This window comes from Cnephaeus nilssonii (assembly GCF_951640355.1).
Source record: "Cnephaeus nilssonii genome assembly, chromosome: X".
Lineage (NCBI taxonomy): Eukaryota > Metazoa > Chordata > Mammalia > Chiroptera > Vespertilionidae > Cnephaeus > Cnephaeus nilssonii.
The window spans coordinates 131,431,966-131,451,067 of NC_137071.1; positions in this window are offsets into that span (position 1 = coordinate 131,431,966).

Consider the following 19,102-nt stretch of genomic DNA (forward strand, 5'->3'; position numbering starts at 1 on the left):
CTGCCCCCCCCCCCCCCCCATTAATTCCAGCAGTAAATTCTGAGTGATCCCAGATAGAGCATGGTGAGGTGGCCTGGTCCCTGCAAATCAGCCATCGGGGAGCCCTGCAGAGGTCAAGGTCATATCATGCCCCAAGACCATGCAGCCCCCACTCAATTAAAAATTAAGAATTCCTTTTCAAAAGATAGCATATACAATTCTGCAGAATGAAAAAGTGATGGGGTGGGGCGGGAGTAACTTCACAGGGGAGAAACTTGACAAGCGACCTCAGCGAGGTGATCAAGGTCCACATCAACAATCACACACCATGTTGATGCTACATACCCAGATATGATGTGATGAAAATGGCGCTTCAGCCCGGCCGGCGCGGCTCAGTGGTTGAACGTGGACCTATGAACCAGGTGGTCCTGGGTTCGATTTCTGGTCAGAGCACATGCTGCAGTTGCGGGCTCCATCCCCAGTGTCGGGCGTGCAGGAGGCAGCTAATCCATGATTCTCTCTCATCACTGATGTTTCTCTCTCTCCCTCTCCCTTCCTCTCTGACATCAATAGAAATATTTTTTTTAAAAAAAGGACTCGGCTATAAAAAAATAAAATAAACTGGCCTTTGTCAGTTCACAGCATTATCAAACTTTAATTGACGAAACCTGTTTAAACAGACATTTAATGTCTTGCCTTTACATGAAATGCTGTGGTACCCATCCATTTCACAGAATGTTTGCATATACACTGAGTGGCCAGATTATTATGTGTTCAGAGATCATCATAATCTGGCCACTCAGTGTATATTTTTAATTACTGCATAATATGTCATTGTGTAGATGCACCCTAATTTATTCATCTAATCCCCTATTTTTGTATTTTGTGTGTTGGCAGAACCTAGATCTGCACCCAGGTCTGGTTAAGGCCAAAGCCCACATCATTCCCAATACTCCTAGAATTTTCCTCAAGATTGAAACTGGGAGTCGAAGTGCCAGGAGCTCATCATTGTGGCTGTTGTTCTCAAGACCTCAATTGACTTGTCCCCTCTCTGGGTCAGCTCGAAAGGGTTCCCCACCCTTGTCACGGGTGTGGTTTCCTGACCAAACATAAGAAATGCTGCTGTTACAACCTAATTTTCCAACCTGGGAAGGTGGCAAGATCCGATTGCCAGAATATGAAGTTAAATCTAACCTCATGCACCACGCAGTATATTGAACACCCTAATTAATAATTCAGAGCACCGAGCGCGCGTGGAAAGGTGCTGTGTCTGCACTGCCTGCTGGTGGGAAAATTTGCTACCTTCACTGCGCTACACTCACCTTTCACCCACCAAGCCAAGAAGTGGCGGCCGTATATTAATAACAATTAATATTAATTAATACAATAATAATTTTCCAATGATAATGCCACTGAATAAACTTCTTTACGTTTCCTCTTCCGAGACAATGGAGATTTTGACGTGGATTTTTGCCTTCATTATAGTGTTTTATAGTCTATGTTCCTAAGAACTAGGTCAGACTTTGCATTATGGCTGTAATTTATTTTGGAGTGCCTGATATTTACATTCCTCGGCGAGCAGTATATACAGTATATAATGCCATATTAACACTGGAGCTTTACGTTAGAGGAGTTATTTTTTTAATTGAAATAACAACTCAGCCCCATTCTATACATAGTCCAATGTAACTTAATTGTTTCTAAATGAACTCATCTGTGATTTCCCTCCTGCAGGATCAGTCTTTCCCACCCCACACACCTCCTCCCCGGCGCCCAGCCAGCCAAAGGTCGGTTCCATCGTTTCTGATCCTCCAGAATATTTTGTCATTCTTTACCTTATACAGCAGGGCGCCTCCTAAGTTAGGATTTGAATTTGTTTCTAGGCAAGAGGAGCTGCATGTTAAAATCTGTTATTTGTAATTGGAAAGGATTTCAAACAGCTGTTACCGGAGAGGGGCCTGGGCCTGGAGCAGGTCTGCCTCAGGCCGGCGGTGGTGTGTGGCTTCTTCTTTTTTTTTTTTAATATATTTTATTGATTTTTTACAGAGAAGAAGAGAGAGGGATAGAGAGTTAGAAACATCGATGAGAGAGAAACATCGATCATCTGCCTCTTGCACACCCCCCACCGGGGATGTGCCCGCAACCAAGGCACATGCCCCCGACCGGAATCGAACCTGGGACCCTTGAGTCCGCAGGCCGACGCTCTATCCACTGAGCCAAACCGGTTTCGGCATGGCTTCTTGACTTCATGCAGGAAAGATTTCACCAGCGAGTCTGGTGATTGTGAGAGTGTGTTTGTCACAGGGAAAAGACGCCTTGGGACAGGTTCAGGGGGCTAGCTCGGACCAGCTGCCACTGCCCATTGCTCCCCCAGATGCAAGTCTTTTGGGGTCCCTTAGAGGTTAGGAGGTGCATGGCTGTGGGGATGAAGTCGGGGAAGGGAAAGGTCCTTCATCTTGAGCAGTGGTCGGCAAACTCATTAGTCAGCAGAGCCAAATATCAACAGTCCAACGATTGAAATTTCTTTTGAGAGCCACATTTTTTAAACTTAAACTTCTTCTAACGCCACTTCTTCAACATAGACTCGCCCAGGCCGTGGTATTTTGTGGAAGAGCCACACTCAAGGGGCCAAAGAGCTGCAGTTTGCCGACCACGGGTCTAGAGGGTTTTAAAGGCTGGGAGTTTAGGGGAGGTCTTAGGGAAGGGTCTCAATAGACTATTCTTCAGCTTTTCCAGGTGTGTCCTTTTTTAAAATATATTTTTATTGATTTCAGAGAGGTAGGGAGAGAGAGAGATATAGAGACATCAATGATGAGAGAGAAGCACTGATGGGCTGCCTCCTGCATGCCCCCTACTGGGGATAAAGTCCACAACCTGGGCATATGCCCCGACTGGGAATCAAACCATGACCTCCCGGTTCATAGGTCGATGCTCAACCACTGAGCCACACTGGCCAGGCAGGTGTGTCCTTTTGAAACCAGGCAACCAATGGGTCTGGTTTCAAATCCTGAAAATGAAGGACCCAGCATGCGCCCTGGAGCAGGCCCATACCTTTCCCTACCCCCCACTTCATCCCCACAGCCATGCATCTCCTAACCTCTAAGGGACCCCCCAAGACTTGAATCTGGGGGAGTAATGGACAGCAGCAGCTGGTCCAGGGCTAACCCCCTTGAGCCAATTAAGCAGAGGCAGGGTTAAACCATATATGAGTGTTTATTCCAATCCTGCCGGCAGCATGGGAGAGCAGCAGCTCATCCACAAAAATCTGCTCTGCGCCCCTCCCCCCCATAAACCAGTTGCTTACCTGGTATATGGGGTACAAGGATGAAGATTACGTGGGGAAGTGGGTGAAAGGAATAAGAATGGGTATGCAAAAATAAAAATGGGTATTACAGGCATGGGGAAGTAGGCAAAAGGAATAAAAAGGGGTATAGTCGTTAGGCAATGCTGCCTGGGGGGGGGGGGTTGCAAAGGGTGCAACAAGGTTGTTAATGTTTCCTTGATAATAGGCAGTTCCAAGGTTAACTCCCAGGTCCCCAGGCATACAATTCCCAGCTAGATCAGAATATGCTTTCTTTATTTTTATTTTTTTAAAAAAATATATATATTTTTAAATTGACTTTTTACAGAGAGGAAGGGAGAGGGATAGAGAGTTAGAAACATCGATGAGAGAGAAACATTGATCAGCTGCCTCTTGCACACTCCCCACTGGGGATGTACCCACAACCAAGGTACATGCCCTTGACTGGAATCGAACCTGGGAACCTTCAGTCCGCAGGCCGACGCTCTATCCACTGAGCCACACCGGCCAGGGCATGCTTTCTTTATTTTTAAAAATTTTTTATTTTATTTTGTTTTTTCATGGGGAGGAGGGAGAGGAGAGAGAGATGGGGAGAAAAGGAAGGGGAAGGGGAGAGGAAGAAGAGGAAGCAGAGGGAGAGGAGGGAGAAGGAGGGAGAGGAAGGGAAGGAGAGAGACCAAGCCCAGAACATGCCTTCTTTAACCAGAACAAAACAATCACGGTTAACAGAGCATGACTTATCCTATCTAATAAAAGAGTAATATGCAAATTTACTGTCACTCCAACACACAAGATGGCCGCCCCCTTGTGGTCAAAGATGGCTGCCCCCATGTGGACACAAGATGGCCACCACAAGATGGCCGGCAGGGGAGGGCAGTTGTGGGCGATCAGGCCAGCAGGGGAGGGCAGTTGGGATGGACCTGGCCTGCAGGGAAGGTCAGTTGGGGTGACCAGGCCTGCAAGGGAGGGCAGTTGGGGGCAACCAGGCCAGCAGGGGAGGGCAGTTGGGGGGGGACCAGGCCTGCAGGGGAGGGCAGTTAGGGGCAACCAGGCTAGCAAGGGAGGGCAGTTAGGGGTTACCTGGCCAGCAGGGGAGGGCAGTTGGGGGCAACCAGGCCTGCAGGGGTGGACAGTTAGGGGTGACTAGGCTGGCAGGAGAGGGCAGTTAGGGATGATCATGCCAGCAGGGGAGGGCAGTTAGGGGCAATCGGGCCGGCAGGGGAGCAGTTAGGTGTCGATCAGGCTGGCAGGGGAGTGGTTAGGGGGTGATCAGGCTGGCAGGCAGAAGTGTTTAGGGGCAATCAGGCAGACAGGCAGGCAGGCAGGCAGGTGAGCAGTTGGGAGTCAGCAGTCCTGGATTATGAGAGGTATGTCCGACTGCCCATTTAGGTCTGATCCCCGGCAGTTGGACATCCCTCAAGGGGTCCCAGATGGAGAGGGTACAGGCTGGGCTGAGGGACACACACACACACACACACACACACACACACACCGTGCATGAATTTCGTGCACCGGGCCTCTAGTCCTATATAATAAAAGCGTAATATGCTAAGTATCCGACCAATTGGTCAACCGCTCGACCAGTTGCTATGATGCACCCTGACCACCAGGAGGAAGACGCTCCGATTGGTAGGTTAGCTTGCTGCTGGGGTCCAGCCGATCGGGACTGGGTGAGAGGGCCGGACTCGCCCTGGAGCCCTCCCGCGGTCCCTCCCTGGCCAGCCAGCTCCCATTGGCCCTGATCAGGATTGGGCAATATGGACCCGGTTGGCTTTATCACCAGCCAGGCAGAGGGACCCTACCTATGTACAAATTCATGCACCGGGCCTCTAGTATTTCTTATAATGGTAGCTGGTCCCCACTATTCTATTTCTGCCCATAATATCCCTCTCTGATGGGTTGAAAGTGTCCTGGTGGGTGTCTGCTGGCCAGAGAGGAGACATGGGAACCCTTGGGTAAATGAGCCAATAAGGGAAAAGCTTAGCTCAATACCTTGGTGTTGACTGTTAAGAAAGGTGAATTCTGGCCAAGGCCGGGCTGGGCCTGCAAACCCCCAGGTGTGTTGTGGAAACAAGGGCTGTTTCAAGGCAAAGTAGAGCCACACACTCGGGCTCCAAGTCGTGGCACCTTATTCCAGGGCTCTCAGGAGGAAGGGGGCAGGAGCTGGACTAGGGGTGAATTCGGGCTGCCGGACTGAGCAAGGCCACTGGTATTCATCAGCAAAACTTGGGGGCAGCCATGGCAGCAAAAAGAGGGTGCCTGTTGGGGGACTGCTCAGATTACCTACTTCTTTCTTTCCCTTGAAAGCAGGACTGGGATGGAATTGGGCTGTGTCCTGGACAATTTCCCTGGAGAGGGGCCCCAAGAAAGAATCTGGGCTTTTTGTTAACCTGGGTATGTGGACCCTCAAGCAGTTCATTTGAATATGAGACTTGAAGGGGAGCAGAATCTGCCACCCCCAAATACACCTCTTTGGCATAGGATTCTTTTAGGCTGGTTGTTTTTAAGAGACAGCAGGCACAGGGGAAGCTCTGAAAACTGAGCAGAAGTTACCCTTTGGCAAGAGACCTTTACCTCAGGGAACTCTCCATGGGAAGGCGTCTCCCTCTCTGTCCCAGGAAGAGGAGGTGACTCAAGTCTCTGGAGACTCTTATCAATGGAGAAGGCACAGCTTTAAATCGGCATCACAGCCTTCCCTTGTTTACTGGGCCTTCCTGGTAGCTTCCGGAACCGGAACCGCCTCCCCGTCCCCAACATCTTCTTTTGTCTTTACCTGCAGATGGTATTTAAGGTGGTGGCGTCAGCCATTTGGGGAAGTCACTTGGTTTTCCTGGGTGTCTCCCATGTACACAGGAGGTATACAAGTTATTACACTTCTTTTGTTTTGTCCTGTTATTATCTCTTTTATTACCGTGTGTGTGTGTGTGTGTGTGTGTGTGTGTGTGTGTGTGTCTCAGCCAAGAACCTAGAAAGGTAGAGAGAAAATTATTTTTCCTTCCCTACAGAACAAGTGATATTAAGGTATCATTGTTAATTATTTTGGGGGCGATATTGGTATTGTGGTTATGTTTACAAGGATTCCTTCTCTTTTAAAGATACATAGTGAAGTATTTGTGGGTAAAAGAATATGATGGCTGGTATTTCCTTAAAAAAATCAATAGGGAGAAGGTGGGGGAAGAAAAAAGTGGGTAGGGTATAGAGGAACTGAGATGGGCCATGAATTCATACTAGTTACACTGGGTGATGGGTACATGGGGGTTCATTATACTACTCTCGGTTTGTGTAAGTTTGAAAACATTGTTTTAAAAAAATTTAAAAACAAAACAGCCCAGTCGGCATGGCTCAGTGGTTGAGCTTTGTCCCTTGAACCAGGAGGTCACAGTTCAATTCCCAGTCAGGGCACATGTCCGGGTTGCGGGCTCGATTCCCAGTAGGGGTCTTAAAGGAGCCAGCCAATCGATGATTCTCTCTCATCATTGATGTTTCTTTCTATCTCTCTCCCCCTCTCCCTTTTTCTCTGAAATCAATAAAAACATGTTTAAAACAAAATAAAACAAGCCACGTGTGCTTATTTAACCCCAAACTGGTAAAATTTGTTCTACCAGGATGTACAGGGTAGGGCAAAAGTAGGCTTACAGTTGTTAGTATGGAAAAGAACACAATAGTCCTATATAATAAAAACCTAATATGCTAAGTGTCTGACCATTCTTTTGACTGTTCAACCAGTCACTATGACGTGCACTGACCACCAGGGGGCAGACGCTCCAAACAGTTTAGCTTGCTGCTAGGGTCCGGCTGATAGGGACTGGGCGAGACAGGTCAGACATGCCCTGGAGCCCTCTTGTGGTCCCTTCCCGGCCCCGATTGTGCACCATTGGGGTCCCTCGGCCTGGCCTGTGCCCTCTTGCAATCCGGCACCCCTTGGGGGATGTCAGAGAACCGGTTTTGGCCCGATCCCTGCAGGCCAGGCCGAGGGACCCTACCAGTGCACAAATCCGTGCACCGGGCCTCTAGTTAGTTAATCCATAAGAATACAGTGTGTTTTTCAAACTCACACTGTAACCCTCCTCTGCCCCTCCCTGCATATGCTATTTGTTCCTGGGCTCCTTTGGTCTCTTGTGCTTGTGTCAACTCCCTAAGTGAAGCAAGAGCTCATCTTCACAGCTGCCTCAGCTTGAGTTTCTTGTGGGCACACGGAGGCAGCAGAGGATAGTGGTTGGAAGGCAGAGCACTGGGTACCTTGCCTGGAGCTCACACCTGGGCACAGCCACTTAGTCACTGGGCAAGTCGCTCAGCTTCTCTCTGCCTCAGTTTCCTCCTCTGTGCTACAGCAATAAAGCAAATAATATACCCTAAATGCTGTTCAAGGATTAGACAAGATGACATAATATAGCACCTGATGTATAAAAAGGCTCAAAAATGCTTATTAATAGTAGGCACTCAAAGAGTATTTATTGAATATGAATGCCTGGATAAGTAAATGTGTGTGAGGGATGGTATTATTACAAAATCTACAATTTTGTAATTTGTCTTATTTTAAAAATGTATCCAATAGTTTCTAATGTCCTTAGTTTTCTAAGAAAATGTTGAAATTAGTTAAAATTCACCACATTTTCAGTGATTTAACTTAGGTTTAATTTGGGGTCTCCTTTGCAATAATAATGGACATCTACAAGAATTCATTCTGAAAATTTATTATTTAGCATTTTTTTTTTTTTTTGGTATTTTATAGTCTCAAACTTCAAAGATTTCTTTGTGAGAGATGTGAAGTTTATACTTTTGGCTGATTTATTTCTGAGGAGATTAGATGCTCCTTAAACATAAAATGGGGATATATTTTCCTCCCATGCTTTGTTAGTTAAAAAATTAATTGAGACTCAACCTTGTGTTCTTATCACTTTCTTTTTAGACTCAACTTTAAAGCTTTCAGACAGAAGTCTGTTCTTAAGTATATATATATATATATATATATATATATATATATATATATATATATACACACACACACTAGTGGCCCAGTGCATGAAATTCATGCACATTAAAAGGGAATTAGTCAAGTCCCTGCCCACCTGCATGAGCCTCACTGCACACGCAGCCTCCTGCTGATAGGTTGTTACGGCGTGAGGGTGTCACGACTATTTGCATATTAGCCTTTAATTACATAGGATATATATATATATATATATATATATATATATATATATATATATATTAGAGGCCCGATGCACAAATTTGTGCACCAGTGGGGTCCCTTGGCCAAGCCTGCGGGATCGGGCCGAAACTGGCTCTCCAACATCCCCTGAGGGGTCCTGAATTGCAATAGGCACAGGCCAGGCCGAGGGACCCCACTGGTGCATTATTGGGGCTGGGGAGAGACGCGGGAGGTTGGCCAGCCGGGGAGGGACTGCGGAAGGGTTCCAGGGTGTGTCCAGTCCATCTCACCCAGTCCCGATTGGCCGGACCCCAGCAGCAAGCTAACCTACTGGTCAGAGAGTCTGCCCCCTGGTGGTCAGTGCACATCATAGCGAGTGGTTGAGCAGCCTTAGCATATCATTAGCATATTACACTTTGATTGGTTGAATGGCCGACTGGTCGACCGGACACAGCATATTAAGCTTTTATTATATAGGACACACATATATAATTGATTTCAGAGAGGAACGGGGGGCGGGGGAGAGAGAGAGAGAGAAACATCAATGATGAGAGAGAACCATGGATCGGCTGCCTCCTGCACGCCCCCTACTGGGGATTGAGCCCACAACCCAGGCATGTGTCCTGACTGGGAACCAAACTGGGTTCATAGGTTGATGCTCAAACATTGAGCCATACCGGACGAGCTGAAGTTGTTTTTGACCAGAAATTTTGGCCACACGTGAGCTCTGGAGCTGCAGAGAGCTGGGCAATTCCTCTCACTCCCACTACGGAAACCACTGCTGTATCTCATCTTCTCAGCCGCTTGAGGTTGCAGAAAGAGCCCGCGTTGCCATTTGGAGTTGCTCTGTCAATGCTTCTGTAACTTCAAGGGGTGTTCATGGCCCCCGACATTACACTTAACTTTTCAGTCTTCTCACTTACATCTGCAGACCCCACCCAGGCTGAGGAAGCCAATTGATTCTTTTTTTTTCACTTTGCAACATTTTATTTTAGCCATTAAAAAACAATTATTAGGGTTATATTGCTTAATTACGTTACATAAATTTCAGGGGTACAACTTTGTAATACTACATCTGCACACTCCACTGTGTGCAAGCCCCTTCTCCTTTGGGCAATTGAGTCTTTATTTCTTTGACTCTTAAAGGTATTCACATATCTTCCTGCCTAGGTCTAAAGACCTTTGAACTTTACAGGAATTCTGCATTTAAAAAAAATATATTTTATTGATTTTTGACAGAGGAAGGGAGAGGGATAGAGAGTTAGAAACATCGATGAGAGAGAAACATCGATCAGCTGCCTCCTGCACACCCCCCACTGGGGATGTGCCCGCAACCAAGGTACATTCCCTTGACCAGAATTGAACCTGGGACCCTTCAGTCCTCACCAGTTAGGACAGGAATTCTGCATTTTTTTATGTCTCAGGGCAACTGGATACTTCCCTATATTAAAATGGTTTTGTCTTGCCCTAGCCGGTGTGGCTCAGTGGATAGAGCGTCAGCCTGCGGACTGAAGGGTGGGTTCCAGGTTTGATTCCTTGTCAAGGGCACATGCCCAGGTTGCGGGCTCGATCCCCAGTAGGGGACGTGCTGGAGGCAGCCGATCAATGATTCTCATCATTGATGTTTCTCTCTCTCTCCCTCTCCCTTTCTCTCTGAAATCAATAAAGAAATATATATTAAAAAAAAAAAACTTTTAAAATGGTTTTGTCTGATTTGTGATCAGAGTACCTAAGGTCCATTCTACTGGTGTTAAATACCATTGGATTTCATGGGAAATGTTTTTAGAAAGGTGAGCGAATAAGTCTGTGGTCCATTAGAGTAGATTTAGTGTTGCATCGTAAACAAGGAAGAAAACAGGAAGAGAAGGAGGAAGGGATGGGGGGAGAGTGTGGCAGACACGTGGTTTATGCCTGACAGGCTCTCACCACCCAGGAATGGAAGCAGGACACCAGGGCAGCTTGGAGAAGGGAGAGATGCCCCGTCTCCTTACAGCTACGTGGGTGGGCAGGCCTCTCCCCCCCCCCCCCCGCCCCCATTCATCTCTGATTGTAGGCTTCTGATTGATGGGTTTCTCTTCCCTGCCAGGAGATGTGGGCTTTGCTAGCTGGTCGTTGGCAGGCTTCCCCTGTAGGCCCAATAGAGACAGCCCTCACCTGGCCACGGAGAATCTGGCCCCCGGGTGGCTGCCTGGCCGGCTGCAGGACGCTGTGGCGGCAGGATGTGGCTGCTTTCTTAGGGTGACGGATGGATGCTGCTGCTGAAATGCTCCTCTTGCACCTCAGATGTCCTTCCTTCTCCCGGAAGTGCAGCCCTTAAGGAGCTCCTTACGTGGGGTCAGTTGCTGGTAAAACGGCTCAGTGTTTGTTTTCTGAAAATGTCATGTTTTTACCCTTTTCCTTGAAATGCAGTTTATCTTGGCATAAAATTCTAAGTTGATGGTTGTTTTCTCTCAGCACTTTAAAGACAGCATTTGGTGCCAACACAATTCAATGGGAGGGGGGTGGGGGTGGGCGGGGGAGAACAGTCTTTTCAACAAACAGTGCCGGACAACTGTATACCAACTCGCAAAAGAATGCAGCTGGACTCCTCCCTTCTACCCCATACAAAAATTCATCAAAACTAAGTTCTTTTGGTTCAAAGAATACCATCAATGAAGTGAAAAGACAACACATGGAATGAGATAGAACATTTGAGAAGCATACCTGATAAGGGTCTAGTATCGAGCACATATAAACCACTCTGACAACTCAATAATAAAAAGACAGCCCAATTAAAAATGGGCAAAGGATTTGGATAGACATTTCTCCAAAGAACACATGCAAATGGCCGATAATCCCATGTGCAACATCATTAGCCGTCAGGGAAAGGCAAGTCCAAGCCACATGCGATATTACTTTACACCCACTAGAATGGCTACGATAAAAAAGACAGATAATAATACATGTTGACAAGGATATGGAGAAATTGGAACCCTTATACAGTGCTGGTGGGAATGTAAAATGGTGCACCTGCTCTGGAAAACAGTTGGGCAGTTCCTCAAAATGTTAAACACAGAGTTCCCATCTGACCCAGCAATTCCACTCCTAGGTATACACCCAAGAGAAATGAAAACATGTCCACCAGAGAAACTTGCACATGAATGTTTATAGCAACATTATTCATAACTAGAGGCCCGATGCATGAAGATTCGTGCAAGAACGGGCCTTCCTTCCCCTGGCTGCGGGCACCGTCTTTTTGCTCTGGCCCAGAGTCACCTTTCCACCTTCCCACGCTGCCCAGAGGCCTGGAGTGGCTGGGGCGGTGCAGTACGCCTGGGTCATCGTCATGGCGACAACGCAAGCATCCCACCCCACTTGGCGCCTGCATATGCAAATTAACCTGCCATCTTTGTTGGGTTAATTTGCATACCCACTCCTGATTGGCTGGTGGGCATCACAAAGGTATGGTCAATTTGCATCTTACTCTTTTATTAGTGTAGATACTCACAAGATAGAAACAACCCAAATGCACCAACTGATAAAAAGAGAAGTAAAATGTCGTCTATCCACACAAGGCATCTCATTTGGCCATAAAAAGGAATGAAGTTCGGACACATGCTACAATGTGGATGAACCTAGAAAACATTATGCCAAGTAAAAGAAGCCAGGCACGAAGAACCACGTATTGTATGATTCCATTTACATGCCATGTCCAGAGCGGGCAGATCTATAGAATTAGGAAGTAGGTTAGTGCTTGCCAGGGGGAGACGGGCAGTCTTTTGGGGTGATGAAAATGTTCCAGAATTAGACAGTGATGTTGCAGAACTTTGTGAATACATGAAAAACCACTTAATTGCACACTTTAAAGGAGTGAATTGCATGATATGTGAATTATTATGATTTTTTAGAAAAAGAGCATTTAGCTGTCTTCTGGGTTCTACAGTTGCTGTTGGAAACTATGTTGACATCCTAATTGTCATTCTTTTCTGGGTAATTGCCCTCCCCGCCCCCCAGGCTGCTTTAGAATCTGTTTTTTTCTTTGGTTTCTACAGTTTCACTGTGATGTGTCTCAATGTGGGTTGCTTTTTATCCTGTTTGAACTTGTTGGACTCTGGATCTGAAGATTCATGCATTTCAATAATTTTGGAAAATTGTCAACCATTATCTCTTCAAATATTGCCTTTCTTCCATTTTGTTCCTTCTCAGATGCCAATCAAACACTTATTAGACTGTGTCGTTCTAGCCTCCATATCTGTGAGCCCCTCTTTTCTATTTTTCATCTCTCTGTCTTTGCTGCATTCCGGATCATGTCTTGGAACTTTATGTTAATATATGCAGCCGCTTTCTCCATTTTTCCGCCTACATGCCTAATAGCTCATCAACATCCAACACTAAACTCCTACCTCCCCCCACATGCTCCTCCCCCAGCCTTCCCATCTCAGCCCAAAGCCTGTTGCGATCTTCACGGTTGCCCTTCACATGCACATTCAATCTACCAGCAAATTCTCCAGCCTCTACCCTTATATCTTGAAGGTAGGAGAGAAAATGTATCCATCTGTTCCAGAAGGAAGGAGATCAGCCAAAATGCGAGACTGAGACCCACTTCCTTAGCAACAGAGTAAGCTGGAAACGCAGCCTGTGCTTTTGACTAGACGTGGCTCTCTGGGTCCTGAACACCAGCCTTTGATTCGCTCAGGACATTCTTCCAGGAGCTTCGATCCCCTGCACAGACCAAATTACAGAGCAGAAAGCTGTTTCCTAAGCAGAGACTGGCGGGCTTCACGCGAGGCCTCTGTCTGAAGAACTGAGGCCAATCACCCAGCATTAGGCACCCTCAGGCCCCCATCCCCCTTCACCCCAGAACTTCTGCTTGAGTCTGGTCTCTGGCCTCCATCCTCACCGCTGTGCCTGGGTTTGAGCCTCATGGTCCCTTTCCGGACTCATGCGGCGGCCCTCTACCCGGTCCACCTCTAATCTTCCCTCCCACTCAGGTATTCTCCTAAAATGTCTCCCCTCACACCCCTTCTCTGCTACAAATCCTCCTTTGCTTCCCCAGTTTTCATCATCAAATCAACACGCTTCAGCTTGGCATTCGCACGCCGCACCCGCTACGCTCCAGCCCCTCTGACTGGCTCCACAACCACTACACCTGGGGTCCCCGGAGGTGTGGCTTCTTCTGCCTGGAAGCCCTTCTGCCTGCTGTCTGCTTGGTAGCCACGTACTTGCCCTTTAAGAGCTAGCTCAGCCCCGGCCCGCATGGCTTGACCTATGAACCAGGAGCTCACGGTTCAATTCAAGGGTTGTGGGCTTGATCTCCAGTGCGGGGCGTGCAGGAGGCAGCTGATCCATGATTCTCTCTCCTCATTGATGTTTCTCTCTCTCCCTCTCCCTTCCTCTCTGAAATCAATAAAAAATATATTTAAAAAATAAAAGGGCTAGACTCTCAATTCCAATAATTACAGGCTGTTGTTGTTCCTTGTGATTAAGCCCCTATCCCAGTGGTCAGCAAACTCATTAGTCATCAGAGCGGCAAACCGCGGCTCGCGAGCCACAGTTTGCCGACCACTGGGCTAGGTCAATGTCATCTCCTCCGGACTCCTCCAGACAGCGCTCCCTCCCCCGCAGACTTGAACACAGTGCTTGCACCCACCTCCCCTGCGGCACCTAGAGCACGTTGACCCTGACTGTTCAGATTCTAATCCCCGGAGCCTAGCTCAATGCTGGGCTCATGCAAGGTGCTCAGAAAGGTGTGCTGAGTGAATGGGGGCCTGGAGGAAACAGTGACCTTTGACCCTGTGGTGGACTGCTGTTTGGTGATGCGGAACGAACCTCGCCCCTAATGAGCCAGGCTCTTGTGGAGTCCCTCCCACAGGGCCTCTGCGCTGGACAGCGCACCGGTCACTGCATCCCACCGCTCAGGCAGAACTGGGCACGTGGCCTTGCCTGACTGCACCGTGCAGGCCAGCGTGCTGCCCCCGGCTCTCCTACCCTTCAGGGTCTGCCCCTGAGCGATGGCTGCTGGGATATGAAAATCTGACCATCCAGCCCTGGCCGGTGTGGCTCAGTGGACAGAGCGTGGGCCTGTGGACTGAAGGGTCCCGGGTTCGATTCTGGTCAGGGGCACATGCCGGGGTTGCAGGCTTGACCCCCACTAGGGGGCGTGCAGGAGGCAGCCGATCCATGATTCTCTCATCATTGGTGTGTTGTTGTTTTTTCTCTCTCCCTTCCTCTCTGAAATCAATAAAAAAATATTTTTAAAAAATGAAAAGAAAAAGAAAACGCGGCCATCTAGGTGCGACTCAGGACAAGCGTGCAGGGCCACCCTCGCTCCAGAGCCTCATGGGGTGGCTGAGGCTGGGCCTGGGCCTGCATCGCGGCGGCTGAGCGTGTCTTCCCTCCCCTGCCTCCCTCTCCTCCTCTCCCAGGGGCCTTCGTAAACATCCCTCCTGCTCCCCTCCCCTCCCCTCGGGGCCCCCCAGGACCCCCCCCCCCCCCCCCCACACACACACACACTGCAGTGAGCGACTCTGCCCGCCTGGCTCCCCCTGGCTGGAGCTGTGGCTGCGATGCGGCTGACCGGCTGACCGGCTGACCGGCTGGCCCTCAGGGCTGTCTGGGGAGCCGGCCCGGCAGTGGGTCTCAGCAGGGGGTCGCCCTGAGCCTGCAGCGGAAATGGCAGCGAGTTGCTCAAGGGATCGCTGCAGGCCTTGCGCCCGCGCCCCCCGAGTGCGGGGCCAGCTCCTCCCTCTGAACCGCGTGGCGCCCGCTGCCTGCCCCCCTGCGCCAGCGCCGTGGGGGGGGGGGGCGATCGCGGGGTGGCCCGGGGCCCCCACAGCCACAGCCCAAGGGGAGGGGCGGGGAGGCTGGTCCCCCAGCACCAAGCCTCTGCAGGACACATTTCTCATTTTGGGGGGCCCCCGGGGGGCAGTGGCGAGCAGTGAGGACGGGGGAGCTGGAAGCAGGGCGCACCGGTTCCCCTTTGCACTCATTCCTTTTCCTTTTCTTTCTAAGTTCTCACCCCACGTACTTTCCTTTGGTTTTTAGAGAGAGTGGAGGGAGGGGGATAGACAGAGAAACATTGATGATGTGAGAGAGACACATGGATGGGCTGCCTCCCACACACCCCCGGACCAGGGCCAGGGATGGAGCCCGCAACCGAGGTACGTGCCCTTGACCGGAATTGAGCCCGGGCCTGGGCCCTGACCGGGAATGGAACCGTGACCTCCTGGTTCAGAGGTCGAGGCTCACCCACTGAGCCACCCAGGCCGGGCCAGCTGGGGGTGGGAGGAGGTGCCCTGCTTGCTGTCCTTGGGCCAGAGACCCCCAGAGCCGCCTGGCCCCCTCCTGGCCGGAGCCTCAGGCCTGAGGTGCAGTCTCGCCTTGGGGGTGTCTGTAACATGCAGCGGCCCTGACCCAGGCCTCTCCTTTAAAACAAAATACAGTGAACCCACGTGGTCCTCGGGGCCACTGCATTGCTAGCCTGGGGCTCAGGTGTGGCGGGGAAGGGGGCGTGGCTTCTGCCTCTGGTTGGGAGCGTTTGTTAGGCCAAGTCTACAGCCAGGAAGGCCCGAGCCGGTTTGGTCCGGGAATAGGAGGTGAGCTGCATGCCAAGGTCAGTGAAATGGAAAACACATGATTTTTATTGTAACTGTCAGTGCTTTGCAGGCTCTAGTTTGTCCCAGAAAATACAGGCTATTGCCCTGCCGGCGGCGAGAGTGTTGGCCCGCGCCCCGAAGGGCCTCAGGTTCAATTCCTGGTCAAGCGCACGTACCTGGGTTGCGGGTTCCCTCCCAGGCCCCATTGATGTGTCTCTCACACATTGATGTTTCTCTCTCTCTCCCCGCTCCCTCCCTCCCGTCCTCTCTCTCTCTCTCTAAAAAAAAAAAGAAAAAATACAGGCTATCGATTTTCCCCTGCATATATACAAATCCACTTATAATCTTACTACTGAAGAAAACTGAAAACTTGGAAAAAAGAAAGAAAGGAAGGAAGGAAGGAAGGAAGAAGAAAGAAGAAAGGGAATTGGCTCCCAGGGAAAAGATAGGGGGGAGCAGAGCATGGGAGGAGCCCACGCCCCGGGCCGAGGCAGGGCGGGCTGGGAGAGTTAACGCAGGAGAGACTGGCAAGGAAACATCAATTGAAACCATCTGCTTCTAGAAGAGGGCCAGGTGCCACCCTGACAGATGGGCACGGAGGCGAGCCTGGCCCGGGGCCAGCTGCGGCTCGGCCTCATGGCAGGGAGCACAGCCTCTCCGCAGCGTGTGTGGCCGCCACCCGAGCCTGGTCCCGGCGGAGCCCCAGGGCCGGTCCCTCCGCTCTTTCTGCTTGCAGGGCGGCATCCGCCCCGCCTCGGGCTGTGAGTGCGGGTTGCCCTATGGGGACGGGAGGAGGGTGCTGGGGGCTCCCCTCCTGTGTGCTGTTCATAAAGCGGTCCACTTGACAAGCACCCTTGCCCAGCTGGCGTGGCTCACCTATGAACCAGGAGGTCACAGTTCAATTCCTGGTCAAGGCACGAGCCTAGGTTGGGGTGTGCAGGGGGCAGCCGATCAACGATTTTCTCTCATGGCGAATGTATCTCTCTCTCCCTCTCCCTTCCTCTCTGAAATCAATAAAAATGTTTTTGTTTGGGGACGGCAGACGCCCAAGAGCGAGCAAGCTGCAACGCACGAGCCCTCTCCAGCCCCGTGTCATCCTTACTAGGGACCAAAGCAAGTCACGTGGCTGAGCCGGCGTCCACAGTGAGGCGATCAACCCACCCACTGTGGACGGCACTGCAAGTCACATGGCCCAGGGGTGAGACGGCGGCCGTCTGTGTGAGCTACCGCAGGGGAGGCTGGGGAGAATAACTTTCTTGGAAAGGAAAGGCAAAAACAATCCATGTCAGCCATGCATGCATCCATTTTGACAGGAGAAAAGGTTTTCACCCGGAGACCCAAACGAATGTCAACCCACACGAATGTCAACCCACTTCCTAGCCCAAAGGTCATGGGAAATTTTTGACTAAGCACTAATGGGCAATTTTATCAACCTAATAAAAGAGTAACTGCTCATTGACTGTGCCTTCATGATGCCCACCAGCCAATCAGGAGTGAGTATGCAAATTAACCCAACAAAGATGGCAGGTTAATTTGCATACATAGGCACCAAGCAACCGGGGGTGGGATGCTTGCATCGTCACCATGGCGATGACACAGGCATTCCGCACCACCCCAGCTGCTCTGGGCCTCTGGGCAGCGTGGGAAGGCAGAAAGGTGGCTCCGGCCAGAGCGAAGGTGGTGCCGGCAGCCAGGGGAGGGAAGGCCCATTCTTGCACAAATCTTTATGCATCGGGCCTCTAGTATATTCATAAAATTGATTCAGAGAGGAAGGGAGAGGGAGAAAGAGATAGAGACATCAATGATGAGAGAGAAACATGGATCGGCTGCCCCCTGCCCCTCTCCCTCTATTGGGGATCCAGCCCACAACCCGGGCATGTGCCCTTGATCTGGAATTGAACCTGGGACCCTTCAGACCTCAGGCTGACGCTCTATAGAGTCTATTCCCCGATCCAAACCGCTCGGGCGTGCCCCTGAGCTCTGACTTGGTTGTTAGGCAGCTCTGTGGCTGCAGCAGCTGACTGACACAGCCACGAGGCGGGGCCTGAATTTGCCCTCCGTGCTTCTGGGGAGGGAAACCCACTTTCACACGCTCCCAGCCAGGGCTGCCCACTGAGAGTATTTACGGAAGAATCGGTGCAAACCTGGCTCCAATTGCAGCTGCCCCAACCGCAGAATCCTGGGAGACTTCACTGACCCAGAGCGCTCGTAAATTAAGCCGGATTGGAGCCATGGACGGTTTTAGAATACGATCGCCCATAAAACCTTAAGAGTTCCCTTAGAAGAATGTTCAAGAATCACGTGTGGACAAAAGCTCCGTCTGTGTAGCCGGAGGCAGCTCATGTTTGTTTTAGAAACTTCCCCGTTTCCTGGCGCGCAGTTGGCCCGCACACCGGCCCTACCAGCACTGGTGTCTGCGGGAATGCCCTGGGCCCGCACCGAGACTCCCACCTCCCCGCGGAAGGTAGTTCTCACAGCAGGCTCGTAATTCTTAAATGCTTAAAATATTATGGATGTTGTCTCTCCTGATGAATAGAACATTTTTTTCATCTCGCTGCTAACAAAGTTAGATTCTCTCGAGTGATTGAAAAGCACTCTGCCAGCCTAAAGTTCTATAAAAACTCTAAGTAATAGCGACAATAAAACCTTATTAGCCATTTCGGGCTCTGAATCAAGAGTTTCAATCCTTGGCATCTAATTAAACGCTTTACATTCCGCGGGAACGCGGAGCATTATACCTCTCCGAGTGCTTGCCTTCCTGCCTGGGATTAGCAAGGCGGGCAGGATGCGGTGCGGGGTGCGAGTGGCCATAAAGAGATGTCTTCGGTGCTGCGGGCTGGGGTTGGCTGATGGTGCTGACTGCTGGGGGGGCGGGGGCAGGAGGAAAACCATTGTTTTTGAAAAACCTACAGGCATCTCAGGCGCTTTGGGGATGTTACCTCGTTATAGTCTTACACCCGCATTGTGAGACAGGAACAGCGTTACCCCTGAATGATGGGGAAGCGAGAGGTGAGGGCCAGCGAGAACCTTTGAGTTCAGGCTTCAAACTCATCAACCCTAGAAGCAAAAGTGCTCAGCGCCAGAACCCCAGATTCT